The sequence below is a fragment of the Gastrolobium bilobum genome, unplaced genomic scaffold (assembly GCF_033153095.1).
Source record: "Gastrolobium bilobum isolate Gb01-03AN ecotype WA unplaced genomic scaffold, APGP_CSIRO_Gbil_v1 utg5821, whole genome shotgun sequence".
In the NCBI taxonomy this organism is placed as follows: Eukaryota; Viridiplantae; Streptophyta; class Magnoliopsida; order Fabales; family Fabaceae; genus Gastrolobium; species Gastrolobium bilobum.
The window spans coordinates 114,324-133,985 of NW_026898670.1; the positions used below are offsets into that span (position 1 = coordinate 114,324).

The following is a 19,662-nucleotide window of genomic DNA, read 5'->3' on the forward strand; positions in this document are numbered from 1 at the left end:
GAAAAAATTATATATCAGAAAAATCTATAATCAAATATCAACAGCAAACCAACAAGAATAACAAATAGAATAAAGGAAACAAAAAATAGCAACTGAAATCAACAACGCAAAAGAGAAAACAACAATTAACAAAATTTAACCAACCAAATTGCATAACATAGACTAGAAATTAAAATAACAGTAGCATCTATACGAACAGTGTATACAGAAAATTAAAATCATAAGACAAATAAAAAGAACAAAAATAAAAACAAATCTACTAATAAGAAGAATATACAAAAATTAAAGATAAAGGCTAACAGAAAGAAAGAAGGAAAATAAGCTAGACTAACAGAAATATTAAAATAGTAAGAAAATGAAAATAACAAAAATTAATTCAGACAACAACAACAAAAATTAAAGTAGCATCTTGCTGCCCCTGTCCTTGTGCATAGTGGAAACCAGAATTCTGCATCCAACCTTGGTTAAAATTATTGAAAAAATTATTTTGGTTTCTATTATAGTTTACTACGTAGAAACCAGACTCTGGGTTGGATGGACACCTTTGAAAAAAGGTGTGGACCACTACAATAAACACAAGAGACACATGGGCTTGGTTGGACAACTTGGTGTTGGATTTGTTTGGTCTCTATGACTTGATTTCGGGTCTTAATGAAAGTTGAGAGTGCATCAAATTTGGCAGAGAGGGCTGTAAAGGAATCTACTTCATGCATTCCAACCACACTCACTAGAGTAGCTCTTTCACCAGATCATTGGAAATAATTATGATCAATTTTCTCTAAAAAATCAAGGTCTTCTATGAAGGGTTGATTGGTTGCACTCAATCACTTTCTTTTTCAACTTAGGAATTCTAACCTATACTAACTAACTCAAACAGAAAACTCAAACAACAGAAACTTAACAAAAAAAAACTAACAAGCAAGAGGGAATCTAAGAATAAAAAATAGCAGCAATCAACGAAAAAATTATATATCAGAAAAATCTATAATCAAATATCAACAGCAAACCAACAAGAATAACAAATAGAATAAAGGAAACAAAAAATAGCAACTGAAATCAACAACACAAAAGAGAAAACAACAATTAACAAAATTTAACCATCCAAATTGCATAACATAGACTAGAAATTAAAATAACAGTAGCATATATACGAACAATGTATACAGAAAATTTAAATCACAAGACAAATAAAAAGAACAAAAATAATAACAAATCTACTAATAAGAAGAATATACAAAAATTAAAGATAAAGGCTAACAGAAAGAAAGAAGGAAAATAAGGTAGACTAACATAAATATTAAAATAGTAAAAAAAATGAAAATAACAAAAATTAATTCAGAACAGCAATCACAAAGAAAATCTGACAATGTACGCCTTCGATCCCCGGCAACGGCGCCAAAAACTTGTTGGCCTTGCTAAAGAGTATGCAAGATATGCGTAAGTATATGCAGCCACAAGTAATATAGGGCTTATTTGAGATCCCAATTATCGTTCCCACAAAGATCTTTGGCGTTTTTAACTTGACTAAAATTGATAATTGCTAAAACTGAATCTAATCTAAAAAGAAGAAAATAAAAAGAAAAATAAAATAAACACAAGACTAATATGAAATAGCCATGACTACGTTACTATTTTATTTTTAGACTTTTCTAAATTAATTTTGGATTCAATTGTTTTAAAAAGATGGAAAATAATAAGAAATCATTTTAAGAAGTGTTTTGTTTGTTTTTGATGTAAAAAACTTTTTTATAAAGAAATGTAAAACAAAATCTAAATCAAAGAAAAAAAAATGAGTTGGTGAAAATGTTTAGAAAGATGAGTTGAGTTTTTGGTTCTCCTTCCCCACAGTGCTTGAAAGAATGATTTGATTAACAAGTTGCTCATCCAAAAAAATTCAGTTAACGAAACTCACTTGTTAATTTTTAATCTCTTAAAAATTATTTTATCCAAAATCAACCACTTCCATATCTCTATGCCAAGTGGGATTAAGACTCTTGAGACTCAGGTCCAATGTTACATGGAGGACTCATTCATGTCTGAAGAGAGATCCCTTGAATGATCTCTCATTCAAGTCCATGAGCTTAATGCATAGTCCAGAATGAGTTGTTTCTCAACAACTAATTCCTAAATAAACCTCTAACATCCGGCAGGACTGTAGAAAATCTAAACAATAAAAATATCATTAAACAATTGAGATAAAACATTAAAATCCAGAAAACCAAATATTCATCCAAGCACTGAGGTTTGAGTATCACCTAAACCCAACCTCTAAAAGGACTAGGTCATACCCATAAGAGTTTAGCTCAAAACAGAAATGAAACAAAAGGAAAATAACAATTAAAAACTAAAATCAAGTGCTACTGTAAAACTAAAAATAAACTCTAAAGAAATATCAATCAAGAAGTAGGAGGAAGAAGAAGATGACCCTAGAAGAGACGTCCTTTGCTCCTTTTATATCAGCTCCTCTGCATGCATCAGTTATGTGAGCTCATCTGCCTCGTCCGCGTGTCTCTTCTCTCATGCTTAGATTACCCATCGAATCATCACTTTCTCACTCCACGATCGCTCTGCACCTTTACTTGACCACCCAAAATCGAATAACCACCACGATGCTCTAGATACCAGCTGGGATTTATTTATTTATTTTAAACTGAAAGGGTGAGTGCTAGTCACTGGCTTGGGTGAATCGATGGTTCAACAAAATCAAAGGAGAAATTGATTTGTGTGGTGGGTCAAGTGGCTTGGTCTTACATTTTTACGCACAATTTCTTTTTATCTTTTCATGTTTTCCTTTCAGCTTCTAACTTGGGTTAATTGATGAGTTTTGTCCAATTCCCCCTTTTTATCACTTGTTTAGGCCTTCTATCATGAGCATTTGGACTTTTATTAAACCTTGAGCTTTGGGCTTCTTTTTAGCTGAAAAATAACCATAAAATTCCATCAACAAATTTTATCACAGTGTGTTAAGTCATGAGTTTTATAGGATCAAAACATGCTATTTCAATTAAAACTAAGTTAACCCAATGACATTTAGAGTCTCTTTTTAGAGACTCAACAATACGAAAATTGAAAAAGTCTCTAAATATTTTGTAAATACAAAAATATTAGTATTACTTGTTTTTTCATGGTTAGCATACTTTCTTAATATTTTAGGAAAAGAAGAATCGTTAGACACATTTGCTTGTAATGCAAATAATGATTTCCCTTTCAAGTAGCCCACAACCAATGATTGTTTAAATAATCGTTAGACAAATCTATGTAAAGTATGGAAAGACGTGCAACCCATGGTGCACTGGACAGTGAAGGAGGGACCCGATCGAAATGGGATGGTGTACTGGCAGCCAAACGGAATGCACAGTGAAGGAGATATATCGAAGCTTGTCCAACAAGTATGAAACCACAAGAAGTCTGGGCATACCACAGCGCACATGGAGCAAAATCTGGAAATGTGAAGGAGCTCAAAGAGTGAAGGTGTTTATGTGGAAGCTCCTACATCATATATAGGCTGCCAACAAGTGCAACTTGGAATAATGATGATCTCTATTGCCCTATCTGCTACATACAAATTAAACAGAACCAGAATGTCAATGCAACATTCTTTCTGACTTCTTTTTTTCCTGATTTTGTTTCTTTTCGTTTACTCAAGAAACGTGGGATCTAACGAAATCCCTTACTTGAATTAAAACCATTAACTTTTGAACAAGATTTTGATGAGTCAACTACATGACAATAATAACTGTGCAGCAGTGGTGTAGCCACATCCAAACCAGCAGGTGTTATTTTTTTTTACTTATTATATAATTAATTATAATTAACTAAGGTAAAAATTATAATTTGGCATCATCTAAATAGAAAATCAAATACTCAATACAAAGTAACAACAAACTATCTAAATACAAACAAATAATAAGGAACATGTATAGTATGGTTATTTTTGTGCTTTACCTTTTTTCCTTCTTTTGTCCTGTATATATTTTTTTGCTTTATTCTAATCAGTTATGTTATTTATTCTTACTCCTATTATTTTAAAAAAGAAAAACTTCTAAACTTAATCACAAAAATGATTAGTTGACCTATTTCAAAATTTGGGCTCAATTAAACCAAATAAACACATTTAAAAGTAGAAAAGAGGGTTTGTCCTTTTAAAGGACACAAAATTGTATCCTTTTAGTTTTTTACACTATATCTTACCTGTAAAACATAGTTATAATATGAAAAATTACTTTTTTTTCTATTTTCTCAGTCACTTCAGCTCACGTGGAGAGAGAAAAAAAAAACTATTTTTCATGTTATAACTATGTCTTACCGGTAAGATATAGTGTTAAAAACTAAAAGGACACAATTTGTGCCCTTTAAAAGAACAAACACTTAACCCTTGAAAGTAACAATCATGAAACCAAAATGAATAACAGGACTATAATTATGGAATATGAAGGTCCATTGTGTTTTGAGTTATTGCACACAAAGAATAGTCAAAAACTTAATTCCCAAATGTGAGAACTTTCTTTCGTGTATATAATTATATAAGTAATTATAATTGGACCCTAGCTAAAATTGTAAGATATGGAGCTGCTTTCCGTGTATGACTAGATAATAGATTTCTTTCTTCTTAATTTCTTCTTCTTCTTCTTTCATCTTTTTCCAATTGAGGTTTTCTTCTAACCTTTTTTTCTTATATGCACTCACTACCCGGAACCCAGCCATTTTGCGACAAGGCACGATGTTTCGTTCCTTTCTTCAAGATTTTATGGATACCTGTTCTTGGAATATGCATTGGTAATTATATTATCCGTTGGCGAAAAAAATTGATTTATATTTTTGAACCTTATAAAAGTGAAATTATTTGTCTTTGCTGACCATAATTGTTTATTGGGTGTTTCTAACATAAGTGAAATTAACGTCCCTTTTTTTTATTAACAACTTTTTTTTTTTGTGGTTGTAGTTATTGATTTTTTTTTCTTTTGAAAAAATGAAGTGTTGTTTTACGTATACCTTTTTTTTAAAAAATTATTTTAATGTAGAGCTACAGTTGTTATTGGTAATGAAATTGAATTGTTTATTGGTGTTAATTGTATTTTATTTCACAACAAGAATGTGAATTTTGATTATTAATTAGTGGAAACTGTTAATGAGAAAAATCAATGAGGATATAAGATATATCATATATGTATATATATATATGGAGTATGAAAATTTCTTATACATATCCATTAACAACTTCTTCTTTTTTTGTATTTTAAAAATTTTTAAAATGTCTAAACACTAATTAAACGATTTATGTGGATCCAATGTCATTTAAATGATTTTAAACATTTCTCGCTGATTATTCCATGTTTCTTTTTAATTGTAAAGTTTGTTGTCCCTCTATGTTAATGTTCTTCACAGGTCACGGCTAGAGGTATAAATAGGTCAAGTTAAGCCAAACTTTGACTTTGATAGCCTAAGCCTATGTAAAATATTTGAAACCTATACTGACTTATTCAATAAAACACGGACTCGCTTTTTTTTTGAATTGTGCGTGTCAGACACGTGTCCGACACGGACACGCTCCGACACGCGTCCGATACACGGTCAATATTTTGGGACACGTGGTCAACTCTCCGACATGTTTTTCCGACACGCAGTCAACTTTTTCCGACAACGTGGTCAACGCTTGGACACGTTTTTTTTTAGTCTTAATTTTATTTTATTAACTAAAAATCAAAACATCATTTATAAACCAATTTTTTTCTGTTATGAAATTTGACATGAAAAATTAACAAGGTACGAAAAATTATTTTTGTTTATATTTATGTTATAAAATTTGAATATTTGATTAGTTATATGACTTATTATGGACTGTTATATCTATTAAATATAAATTATGTTATATATATCAAAAATATTATTTAATATCAAAACGTGTCCCAATGTATCGAAATATGCCATTTTTTAGAATTAACGCGTCGGTGTGTCGTGTCCCGTGTCCCGTGTCAGTGTCCGTGCATCATAGGACCTATTAGCCTATTAAATACTTGATTTATGGCCTGTCATATTATAAAAAACTAAAAAAACCGAATACGACTTGTAAGGCCTACCAAGTTGCAAACTAAAGTTTGTAGGCCCAAATCAAATTAAAATAAAAAATAAATAAATAAAATTATTCACAAAGACCACATGAAATCAATTTTCATTAACATCACATGAAATAAGCTTTCATTAACATCACATGATATAATGTTATCAAAGATCACATGAAAATGTTCATAAAAATTTCATATATGTATATATAATTTTCACTTTCTTTACTAATTTTATTTTATATTATATTCTAAATTTTAAATAAATAACTATTATTTGTTAAAATAACATCTATCCTATTACTTTGAAAATTTTAAGTAAATTTTTTTTCTAATAAATTTGTGTAATTATGAACTTTTTTTGATAATTTGATATGTCAAATTTTTTGGCCCCGACTAAAATTAAATTTGTTGTTATGCATTAATTGAGAGTAACGGTACAATAGGGAACTATATATACATCAAGATGAACTAACTGACTGACTTCATAATTATTTCAAAAAAAAAAACTAACTAACTAACTGTTTCATAAATAAATAAATAATGTTTAAATAATATTACAATTTCTTTTTGGTTTATACATAATATTAGATGCATAAATATTATCATAAATATGAGATAACATAACATCTTTAACAAAAAAATTATCAAAACATATATATAATTTACCAAAATGTAAATAAAATTGAGTTAGATAATTATTTTTAAAATAAAGAATAAATAGTAATAATCATGGATATTGTTCCATGTTCTAAAAAATTTAATTAATGTGTCAAAATAAATACAATGAATTTTTTATTAAAACTATGTATACCAAATTAAAATTTCCTCCAAATACTAGTACAAATAAATAAAATAAAATTGTATCATATATTTTTAAATTTTAGATATAAATCTCTGTATTGTATTTCATAGTATTACAAATATGTATAACACTTTTTATTCAATATTATATTTAAAATATTTTGACTATAAATTTTTCTATATACTATCCATTAAATAAAAATTCTCATAATTATGAATGTTAGATTTAAACAATCCATGTAATGCAGTGAAAAAATAACTAGCAATAAGAACATGTGTTAAAACTTGAAATTCCGGAGAATGATGTTTTACTTTCATTTTAAGAAAAACCAATTCTCCGCATGAAAAAAAAAATTAAATAAATCTCATTTTATTAGGCCTCATTGCAGGAAATTAGTGGGCATAAACTAAAGCTCATTTGTTCAACTAAAGATTAAATTGCGGGGATCTGAATTATCTGATGTTAAAAAAATATGACATGATCATATGAAAAATCATAATTATATAAAGATAGATAAATGATTATAAAGAAAGAGAGAAAAAAAAATATTGAAATAGGAAGTTACAAAATCATAATCGTTGATTCACTTTTGTATAATTGTGATCTTTCCACGTGACCATATCATCTTTTTTCATGAGAGGGTCCATTTCCAAATGGCAGTGTTGTATGCTCATAGAATCACACAATCATTTTTCTTCATCTAAGCATTCATTTTACTTCAACAATACTATAAACAAAACACAAAATTGTTTGTTTATCAGAGTTATTCCCCAAAAGAACCTCTTGCTATTACTGCTCACTATATACTTAATTAATTTTCCTCTTTTTTTGTGAAAGTTTATGCTCATGTGTTTTTATCAAACGGTATATTATGGCATCTTATTGAATATTTCTACTGACTTTCGACAATCATTTTATGTAACTATAAATAGCATTTGATATGCAAATAAAACAGAGTGGAAAAGAATAAAAGTCTTTTATGTTACGATATACATGTTTGGTAACTATAGAACAAAATGAGATCCGAAATCATGTTTTAGTTTGATTAAATAGAACAAAACATTGTCTTTAATGACATATATATATCATGTCTTGTTCGATATATGGTTAGATAAAACGATAGAACAGAACTAGACACTTCTTATGTGTCATTTTGATCCAACTCCATTTTATTTTCAAGATAAATCAAACATGAAACTAACTATGTTTTTTATCTCGTTTTAACACGCACAATATTCCCAAGAAAGGCTGAATCAAGCACTATTTACAATACAACAAACACATTGATCCTGAATTCAGAAATAACAAACTAAACAGCAATATCTGAAACAAGTATAGTACCATCGAAGTAAATATCTTCCTTCAACAATCACATTATATTGACAACAACAAATCCCATCAGGGATATAAAGAAACAAAATTACATATGAACATTAAGCCAATGATGAAAACAAAACCAGCAAAGGACCCTTGAAACCTGGAAAGATGCGCACTATTATATCAAGGGAAACTGCAAATTGTCATATTGTCCATTCAAAGCTAGCCAAAATTTCAAGCTTCAGTTAAGCCCTTCTCTAAACTTGTGTAAGAGGGTAGCAGGATTCCAAGCAAAAATTTAGGAAAATAAAGAAAATACTAGAATCAGACACTTTCATTCTGGTTATGTACCTCAACCTCCAAAAACTCATGCAAGGCTCCTCTATAAGGCAAAAATTGTGAGTCCTGTTTCCTACCGGCTCCAACTCCTCTCTTGACCAAAAAGAAAATGTAAATACACAAACTTGAGAGTTGACATGATATGCAACATTGAGTGCTTGATGCTATATCAGTCAGAGTTTCTTGAAGAACTCAATGAAGGGTCTATTCTATTCGCAAACTCCTCTCCACTTTCCAAAGTTGAAGGATATCCTTGGCTGCGATTCTCCTCATTACCACTAATGCGAGATTTTCCAGGCCTCAGTCTAATATTTATTGGTGCCCAAAGGAAAAGGCTCCTGCAGAGACAAATTCGGTCAATTTTGACTCGGGGTTATATGAGTAGTTCCATAATAGTAGTAGTTCCTTAATACATTGCAGACAGCAAATCAAATATATTTACAACAAGAGCAGGCTTGAATTCAGGAAATGAGAATAGGACAGCAACGTTTATCTTCATTCCTCAGGCTTGAATTCAGGAAATGAGCAATAAGAGCAGCTTTTACTTGAATTCGGGCATATGCAAGTAGAGCTACCTTTTCACTGTTAAACTTTTCCAATTTTCCCCCCGTTCAAAGCCTGCATAATGTTTCTTATCTATTAGGTTTATCAACTCATGCAGAAACAAAATGAAACAGATTAACTCTGAATTCATGCTGGATAGATAAATAAATAAAAAATTAGTATTAGAGTCCACTCCAACCACTTTGGCCCAAGACACATCCCAAGTTAACATATCAGCTCCATGTGCTGATATTGCAGCTGGGTCCACGAGATAGAATAGGAAAGCTGTTATAGGAAGTTGTTAAATTGTTATTTATTTCTGTTAGTCAGTTAGTTCAGTTATCTGATTAGGCTTGTATATAAACACAGTTAGTATGTATTATGTACTCACTTTTTCATTAATGAAATTCAGTTTTATAATTTTTGGTAAGATGGTATCAGAGCTTTAAAGAAGCTCTGGTATTCTTTCTTTTCCGCTGCTTTTCTTCTTCTTTACCAATATACGAGTGCTTCCCTTTCTTCTTCCTTTCCTTCTTTCTTTTCTACTCAACAATGGCACAACCTTTTCCAGATTACCTTACCAATCCCGCAAACCCTTTCTTTCTTCACCCAAGTGAGAATCCTTCTCTAGTTCTTGTATCCCCAAAGTTGAATGGCAAGAACTACCACAGTTGGGCTAGGGCAATGAAGATGGCACTGCTTTCAAAGAACAAAGTAGGATTCATCACTGGTGGAATTGTGCCTCCACCAGCTAAGGATCCACTGTTTCTTGCATGGGAACGTTGCAATACTATAGTACTTAGATGGATTCACAGGTCCATTGATGATTCAATAGCAAGATCGATACTCTGGATCGACAAGGCTTCTGATGCATGGAACGATCTCAGAATTCAGTTTGCTCAATCCGATATTTTCAGAGTATCGGATATTCAAGAAGATATGTACAAGCTTCAACAAGGAAGCATGTCCATCTCACAGTACTTCACTGAATTGAAAACTCTCTGGGATGAGTTAGATAACCTTAAGCCTCTACCGATTTGTAGGTGTGCAAATCGATGCAATTGTGGAGCATTTGATCAGATAAGAGCAGATAGAGATCGTGATTATGTGATCCGGTTTCTTAAAGGCTTGAATGAGCAATATGCTCATGCTCATGTCAGGTCACAGATCATGATGATTGATCCCATTCCTAATTTAGCTCGAGCTTTTTCTTTAGTCATTCAACAAGAAAGACACATCCAATCTGATGCAATTGTAGAGGTTTCAAGCGATCTTCGTGCTTATGCAAACATTTCTGATAACAAAAGTAAACCACCATATGGAAGAGGCAGAGGTGGACATAGCACCAATGGTGGACGTGGTGGAACAAGGATATGTACACACTGTGGTAAAAGAAATCACATTGTGGACACTTGTTATCAAATCCATGGATTTCCTCCTGGATACAGAAACTTGCTGCCATCAAGACCAAGAAATGCTGCTAATCATATTGCATTTGGTGACTTCGAAGAAAATGCATATGATGAAACCAATGGATCCAAGAATGCTCAGAATCCAAACCTTTCCCTAACTACTGATCAATATCATCAGTTGATGAATCTTTTGCAGTCATCTTACCCTCAAGCACAGGCTTCGATGCCAGAAACCACACCACCAGTTAGCAATCATTTCAAAACTTCAATTGCTTGTTTAGCATCTAATACCAAGAATGATCAAGGATCTGGTAATGATGCAGTCCAATGGCTACTTGATACAGGTGCCACAGATCATGTAACATCAGTTCGTTTTTTATTTTCTTCTTTACATCCAATTACTCCTCTTTCCATTACATTACCTGATGGATCACGTGTGCAAGCCTCTTATTCTGGAATTATTCCTATTTCTCCTCTTTTAACTCTGTTTAATGTGCTATATGTCCCTGAATTCAAGGTAAACCTGATTTCTGTTAGCAAGCTTCTTTCTACCATACCTTGTTATCTCACATTTTTCAATTCTTTGTGTCTGATAAAACAGATCTCCACCAAGAAGACGATTGGTAAAGCTAAGGCTAAGGATGGATTGTACGTGATAACTAACCAAACACCAAAACACAAAGGCCAAAACTCAGCTCGATTTCAGGCTACTGCCAATACAACAGAAACACATAAAGCCACATTATGGCATCTTAGACTAGGGCATGTATCTCCATCTGTTTTACGTCAAATTTCTTTCCAATTCCCTTTTATACCTTCAATGAATGTATCACCTTGTGATGTATGTCAATTAGCTAAACAACATAGGTTACCTTGTCCTTCAAGTGTTACAAATTCCACACATGTATTCCAACTTTTACATGCAGACATATGGGGACCATATTCTGTCCCATCTATTCATGGATATAGATATTTTCTTACTTTAGTAGATGATTTCTCTAAATTTACATGGATTATTCTAATGAAAACCAAAAGTGAAGTTCGCACCAATGTTCAGAATTTTGTTGCTTACATTGAAACTCAATTCAACACTAATTTGAAAAATTTTCGTAGTGATAATGGATTAGAGTTCATAATTCCCACTTTCTTTGACAGCAAAGGAATTGTTCACCAAAGAACTTGTATAGAAACCCCTCAGCAAAATGGAACAATAGAACAAAAGCATCAGCATATACTAAATGTGGCACGAGCACTTTTCTTTCAAGCTCACCTCCCTCAACATTTTTGTTCCTTTGCTGTTAGACATGTTGTTCATCTTATAAATAGATTACCTACTCCCTTGCTTGCTAATAAATCTTCTTTTGATATTTTTTTTCAGTCTCCCCCTATTCTCACTCATTTGCGTTCTTTTGGTTGCTTAGCTTATGCCACTACTATAACCTCCCATCGTACCAAGTTTTCTCCAAGGTCCTAGAAATGCATCTTTCTTGGCTATCGGGAAGGTGTCAAAGGTTTCCTTCTATATAATCTCCATTCACACATTATATTCATATCTCGCAATGTTATCTTCTTTGAAGATAAATTCCCTTTCTCTCAAACAGACCAACCTCCACTTACAGAAATAGACTCATTTCCAATTTTCTTGCCTAACACTGAGACTGATCTGTTTCCTATACCTTCACCTACTGTCAATAACAACACTGATATTATTGCTCCACCAGCAACTCATGTTCCCCCAAATCATCCTTGTCGCTCTTCAAGACAAAGAATCCAACCTCATTACCTTCGTGATTATCACTGCAATCTCTCCAATGCCATGGTTCACCAATTGTCTTCAGGTACCACTCTCTTTCCTCTTTCTCATGTTCTTTCTTATAATCGTTGCTCACCAAACTTTACCAGATTCTATCTTAGTACCATGATTCACACAGAACCAAAAAGCTATGCTCAAGCCTCTAAACATCCTTCTTGGCAACAAGTAATGACTGCTGAATTACAAGCCTTGGAGTTGAATAAAACTTGGTCACTGGTTGATATTCCACCCGATAAACACATTATTGATTGCAAGTGGGTTTATAAAATCAAGCTTCGAGCTGATGGTTCAATAGAGCGCTACAAAGCGCGTCTCGTTGCAAAAGGGTATACACAAATCGAAGGAGTGGATTACTTCGACACTTTTAGCCCTGTTGCAAAAATGACAACCGTACGGGTTCTCCTTACTATTGCATCTGCACGCAACTGGTTCCTTGAACAATTGGATGTCAATAACGCGTTTCTTCATGGTGATTTAACTGAAGAAGTCTACATGTCTTCACCACAAAGTTACCAGACTTCCAACACAGCACAAGTTTGCAAGTTACAGAAGAGTTTATATGGCCTCAAACAGGCAAGTCGACAGTGGTATTCGAAGCTCTCTACCACTCTTATCTCTCTTGGTTACACTCAGTCCAATGTAGACCATTCTCTGTTTGTAAGGATTACCAATAATTCCTTTACTGCCCTCTTGGTATACATCGATGACATTTTTTTGACAGGGAATGACAATGGGGAGGTTCAACGTGTTAAGCAAATTTTGGACACTCGTTTTCTCATCAAGGATCCGGGACAACTTCGTTTCTTCTTGGGTTTAGAAGTCTCACGATCTAAAACTGGTATCATGATTAACCAGCGTAAATATGCTCTTGAAATACTTGAAGACAGTGGTCTGTTAGCTTCTAAGCCTGCTGCCACTCCCATGTTTCCTACTACTAAGCTTCATCATGATCAAGACACAGCCTACCATGACCCTTCTTCTTACCGTCGCTTGATAGGTCGTCTCCTTTACTTAACCACTACAAGACCTGACCTGAGTTTTTCCATTCAACAACTCAGTCAGTACATATCAGCTCCTTCTCAGGCTCACTATCATGCTGCCACTCGCGTGCTTCGTTACATCAAAGGGGCTCCAGCAAAGGGATTATTCTTCCCTTCCTCCAATGACCTACGTCTTTCTGGTTTCTCTGACTCTGACTGGGCTTGCTGTGTTGACACCCGCCATTCCATCACAGGTTTTTGTACTTTCCTTGGTCCTTCCTTGATTTCCCGGCGATCTAAGAAACAGAATACTGTGAGTAGATCTTCCACCGAGGCAGAGTATCGAGCTCTTGCCTCCTTATCCTGTGAGATTCAATGGCTCCACCTCCTCCTTCAAGAACTTCAGGTTTTTCACGATAAACCTGCTTCCATATATTGTGACAACAGGTCTGCAATCTACCTTGCTAGAAATCCTGTCTTTCATGAACGTTCAAAGCATATCGAGATCGATTGCCATATCACGCGTGAAAAAATACAAGCTGGATTGATTCACTTACTGCCGGTTGATACCTCTGATCAGTTGGCAGATGTCTTTACGAAAGCACTTCATCCTACTTCCTTCATTTCTATCATTGGCAAGCTTGGACTCTTAGACATCCATAGTCCACTCCAGCCACTTTGGCCCAAGACACAGCCCAAGTTAACATATCAGCTCCATGTGCTGATATTGCAGCTGGGTCCACGAGATAGAATCGGAAAGCTGTTATAGGAAGTTGTTAAATTGTTATTTATTTCTGTTAGTAAGTTATCTGATTAGGCTTGTATATAAACACAGTTAGTATGTATTATGTACTCACTTTTTCATTAATGAAATTCAGTTTTATAATTTCTGGTAAGATTAGTATTGCATAAGAATTCTCAAATAACCTGGTGGAATGGAATAATTTGAACAGGATCAATCATATTGATGAATGCATAGCCAACATTGCATTTGTTCTGCAACCATTTGTAGAATTGACTTGAAACACATTTATGATTGCTTCATTTAGGAAAAGAGTTAACCAACTCCAAATAAATACTTGCCTTGAAATCAATTGGCAAATACAGAAAATCATAAGTTCCCCGACATTGCTCATCTATGGCAGCAAGAAGCATCTTTGAAGTATACCTGCCAAGATATATAACAAATTTAAAATAGAAAAGGGACAAATCAAAAGACCAGTGACATAGAATTTGCATGCTTTACTCCCTGTGAAATCGGTTATGGAAAACTAATTGTTGAGTATAAGAAGTATATTTAAAATATGCAAGGGTAAGTAAAAAGTAAAAGTGTGTCCATACAAGTGTAAACAAGCAAAAGAGATAGAGATAGCATTAGTACGGCTAATGCGTCAAAATGAAATTAAAGGGCAAGAGCCAAATAAACAATCACCTATGTTACTAACAATCTTGCCAGTGCAATGTTCTTTTGTAAAATGAAGATAAGAAAATAACAATGTAAGCAGCAAAAATGTCCAAAAAGACATGGAGACAATTGGCGTACTTGTTAGGAATATTTTTTATCATAAGCATTGTTCGGTTGTCTTCCCCAGTGCAATGTACCTAACATTATGTCTAGTGAGACCAAGAACATTTTAACATCATAGGGAAAAAAGATACGTAAGCAGACAAAATCATACCCTTCTGTCTTAATAATAAGTTGTCACTGAGATTATGACTGAAGTCAGGTTCATCATGTCCCATCTGAGACTGCTGCATCATACTACAAAAGCAAGATTTCCACAACAATTAAGATAATTAACTTAAAAGCAGGAAGGAAAAAAAAAGGTAATATTTTTTTCCATCAAAGTGTTGATATTGACTTTGCAATATATTAAAAGTGAGAATACTATTAAAGATGGTAAAATAAATATGCAGATAAAAAATACAGACTCCATCTACAAAACATTGACTGAAATAAATATGCATAAATAGTTGCAAAAGTTACTAAAAATTAGAGAAAAAATTAACATTAAAAAAAATGGTAATAGCCACCATGATGCAATCCTAGGATGGCCAGGTTCAAGCGTGATGTGCTTCACAGCAGCAATGCAGATCCCATTCAATGGTTTGTCCGAAAATCATGATTTCCAAGAATATAATAAGAAAATGAGTTTTCTGAGAATGTTACTAAAAAGTTGTTTGGTACACTAATATATTTCCAGAAATATTGGGTTAATTTTCTTGATGCTATGTTTAATTGTATTAAACTTTTTCTTGCCATAAAAATCGTAAAATACCACCTCCTGAATGGTATTCGTGGATATTTTTTCAAAAAAATTTACACACAAAATAAAATCTCGGGAAAATCAAATTTCTAGAAAAATTTTAAAAATCATGTACCAAACGATGCATTCTTAATTACCCAACTAAGAAATCCCAGGAAAACAAAAAAAAATCCTGCTACCAAACAGATCCTAAGGTGATGTTTGGATGGGCTTTATCCAAATCAAAAGATGCTTTTTTTTTAAAAAAAAAAAAAGACTTCTGAAATTTTTGTAGTGTTTGAATAATGACTTTTAAAAAAAGCAAAAGTTAATAAAAAAGTTAAAATTTAACTTTTTTTAAAAGCTACAATTTTTAGCTTTTAGGAAAAGGAGAAATTAGAACTAATCGAACCACGTTTATGGACGCATTCATCTTTCACTGTTTCTCCTTTTCCATCTTCTTTTTTATCTTCAAGTTCAAGTGATTACAGATTTTTAAGTTAAAAATCTGCACATGGTAGACCTGAAAATAAAATGGGCTATCCATATTGCAAACTCAAAGGCTGTTACATGAGTAGATGTGTATTGAGATACTAATATAAAATCAGTAAGAGTGAGCTAATTTCCATTTGATAAAGCCAATTGGGGTCTCGCCAGTAGAGTTATGCTATTATGACGAGTCTCGAGTTACTTTATTATTTTCTTTTGTTTATTAATTTAGGCTTGAGTCCATTAATAGTTGATGCGACTTAAGATTTTCTAAGTCTATTTGTATTAGGGATATTTAGCTATCATGTCACTGCAAATGGGAAAAAGTGCAGCAACACTTATTTTTTTCAGGATACGCGTGCGGATCCTGATTTTTTTTTTTTTTTAGGCCAGGATACGACCACGTATCCTAGTGTTAAAAATTTACTGCAACTTTTCTCATCAGCAGTGAAAGGAGAACCGACGAACCCTTTGTATTATCTTATAACCAAATAGTGTATTGTAACTAGTACCTTGAGAATTATATAATGATAGATTTATTGGACGTAACCCTATATTGCGGTTAATCAGGCAAATATTTAATATGGTCAGGATCACTGAATTTTTTGGTACTCCTTCTCACATCATTAATTTTTTCTTTCCCTTTTTATCCCTGTTATTTTCTCTCTTTTCCAATTTTACCCTCCTATTTACACTAAGGGATCACCTAAAAAATGGTGGTCCCAGTTCACAAAAAATAATGTCGTTAACCAGGATACCATATCTCCCGTTTTTCCTCCCTTCTTCCTTTTCTATTTTTGATTATGTGTGTGATTGAAACAATCCTACATTTTATAGAAATTTATAAGAATTTTTTGGTAATAAATATTCTAAAACCACATATTAAGAAATTAAAAAATAATTAATAAAAGAAATAAAACACTCAATTATTAAGAATTTAAAAAGTGTACATTAAATATTTTTTATTCCTTAACAAGTACGGGTACTATTTATCAAAACTCAATGTGTAATACATAAAAATTGTATAGTCAGTTCATGAAATATGATTTAAAAGAAAACAGAAATTTTTTTTTGTCTTTTTATATTTTGTTTTTTTGTTTTTTTTTTCTTGTAAAATAGTTGGCCTTAGAGCTACGTGACTTAGCTCGTCATATTGCACTGGATGAATTTGGTTTTATCATTTTTATTATATAAGAGGTACAAGCATTTGGATTTTGGGCAAGAAAAGAAGCAGGCGAGTGATTCCACCTTAATATTCGGGACTGAAGTTAATACCAATTGAACTTCAAGCTCATTAGCTTATACTTTGAATATTTGACCAAGCTATTTATGTAAGAAAGAGTGCCAATTAATTTGCGATGTGTTAAATTACAGTTGTGTCATGATATAGAATATTACAACATCGTACTCAATGATACAATCTCAATTGCTTATCAAACCATTTACTTTTGAGTATCAAGTATTTCCTTAAATAAAGATGACCACAAATGCAGAACTACTCATTAATCAATTTACTTTGTAAATTTAACAAGGTGAAAAACAGGTTACATGCATGCTAAAAAAAGCTTAAATGAATTAATCTACACGACTTAACATCATTATACTCATTTAAATAAAAGAATCAATTATTTTTTTATATTTTATATTTTTTTTAACATCATTCAACCTCCTCCAGTCACCTTGTCCTCCGAGTACAACCTCGAAGGCTACCTCTCCAGTCATCAAGAATTACGATCCTATACGGGAAGACTATGTTGTTTTCAAACTTAAAATCTCATAGTTAACGTACACTTAGACTTAGTAATAATGAGAAAATTCTCGGTTAATAGTGTGTATTGATTGTTTAAAAACCTAATAACATATTTTTTCTTGTAAAAAGAATTTGTTTTAGTGATTAACGTTAGGATATTATTTAAGGAATTAAAAGGAAAAAGTATTAAATCAAGATAAAACTTTTAATTTTCCAATATATTAGATGCTTCACTTTTCACTTAATATTTCCATTTTTTTATAGCAAAAGCCTTTAGCACACTTCGTAGTAAATTTGTAACAAGAAAAATAAGTTGTTAATTCTTCTTCTTTTTTGGTAAGCAAGTTGTTAATTCTTTAACCAATTTGATACATGTTGTTGACAAATAATTAAATTATCTATTACTAAGCGTACGATTTTAATTCTAAAGAAACAATTTGCATAGATGAATGCCTCAAAGTTTTTTTTTTCTTTTTTGCATCTCATAAATATGTGTCTTAGAATTGATTAAAGTCATTATAATACAACAAGGCCAATTATTTCCCATACTTCTAACAATTTCAAAAGCAGCTCTTATATGCTCACAAATATTTTCAATAAAAGTTAGCTAAACAAATAATTTCTATTAAAAGTTAATTAAACAAATATTTTCAATGAAAAGTTAATTACATTATTTACGAACAACTAAGATTTATCTTCCTAAAAATCTCCACATGATCAACAAGCACAATTTTATTTTAATTTAAGTAAATATTCATGTAATCACTTTTCTCACTTTTCTGTCAAGAATGAAATGGATATCCATGTATATTTGGAGTAGAACTTTCCACCGGAACTGTATTCCATTGACACCCCTGCCCTTAAGATCAATAAAACATATTAACTTTATGTTGTGTGTTGGAAGAAATAGGTATTTTTCCCACCAACCAATTTACTTAAACAAGGGCTATACAACGTCTAATTTTTATGCATTCAATCAACTATGTGATTTTTTTTTGTTTGCTGTACAAAAGCAAATATGTGAATTTTAAATGTAATAATATAGATCATTGTTTGTAGAAAATAAAACTAGTGCTATAAAGACTAAATTTTTCAAAAGTTAATGAAGATCGAAAAAAAAAAAATTTGTTGTGAAAAGTTACTGATTATATTATATTCAAAATAATAATATAATTTTTTTTCCTTGATAGCTAAACAAATACTTTTAATAACATATGGGCTAAAAAACATACGAGTAACAATTTACTTTGATAGTTTTTTTAAAAACATCCTCCAATCACATAAATTTTTTCCTTTGATAGCTATAAAAATAGATGATACCGTTCAAAAATAAATATATTAACAATAAATCTGCAAAAGTAAGCATGGCGGTGGACGTGCCGGAGTGGTTATCGGGCATGACTAGAAATCATGTGGGCTCTGCCCGCGCAGGTTCGAATCCTGCCGTTCACGTTTTATTTCACGACCCTTTTATTTTATTTTTATTTCTTTATACATACGATTTTATAATGCAAGGGTAACGTCATGTAGAGGTGTTCGCGGTCTGGATTAGACCGATTTTGCAAAGGTGTTCACAGTCTGGATTGGACCGGCCATCATCTGAACCAGGTGGCCCATTCTTTAAGTTATTTTTTTAATCGAATAAATATTCTCATGTGGCCCGTTCTTGAAGTTATTGTTTTAATCGAATAAATATTCTCATGTTACAAGATAACAATGTCTCTTTTCTACGGACACATTTCATTAGTGAATTTCATGAAAAATATTTCTCTCACTTTATTTTTTTTCTGTCTTTTAAATTCTTCTTTCTACCGGAAGGGGTTACTAGGAACACTGACCAAAATATCACTGTTCACCAAGTTTTTTACCTAAATGCCACACGAACAGTGTTATTTTCCAATCTGCTACG

At 32.2% G+C, this 19,662-nt stretch overlaps 1 non-coding gene and 1 pseudogene across 1 annotated transcript; one reads left to right on the top strand and one right to left on the bottom strand.

Moving 5' to 3' along the window:
- Positions 1-8,689: 8,689 nt before the first annotated feature.
- LOC133318171 (protein MEI2-like 1) lies at positions 8,690-14,853 on the bottom strand (annotated as a pseudogene).
- Positions 14,854-19,123: 4,270 nt separating this feature from the next.
- Positions 19,124-19,205, top strand: TRNAS-AGA (transfer RNA serine (anticodon AGA)). The gene has a single exon. It is a non-coding gene; the product is annotated as a tRNA-Ser (tRNA).
- The last annotated feature ends 457 nt before the right edge of the window (positions 19,206-19,662 follow it).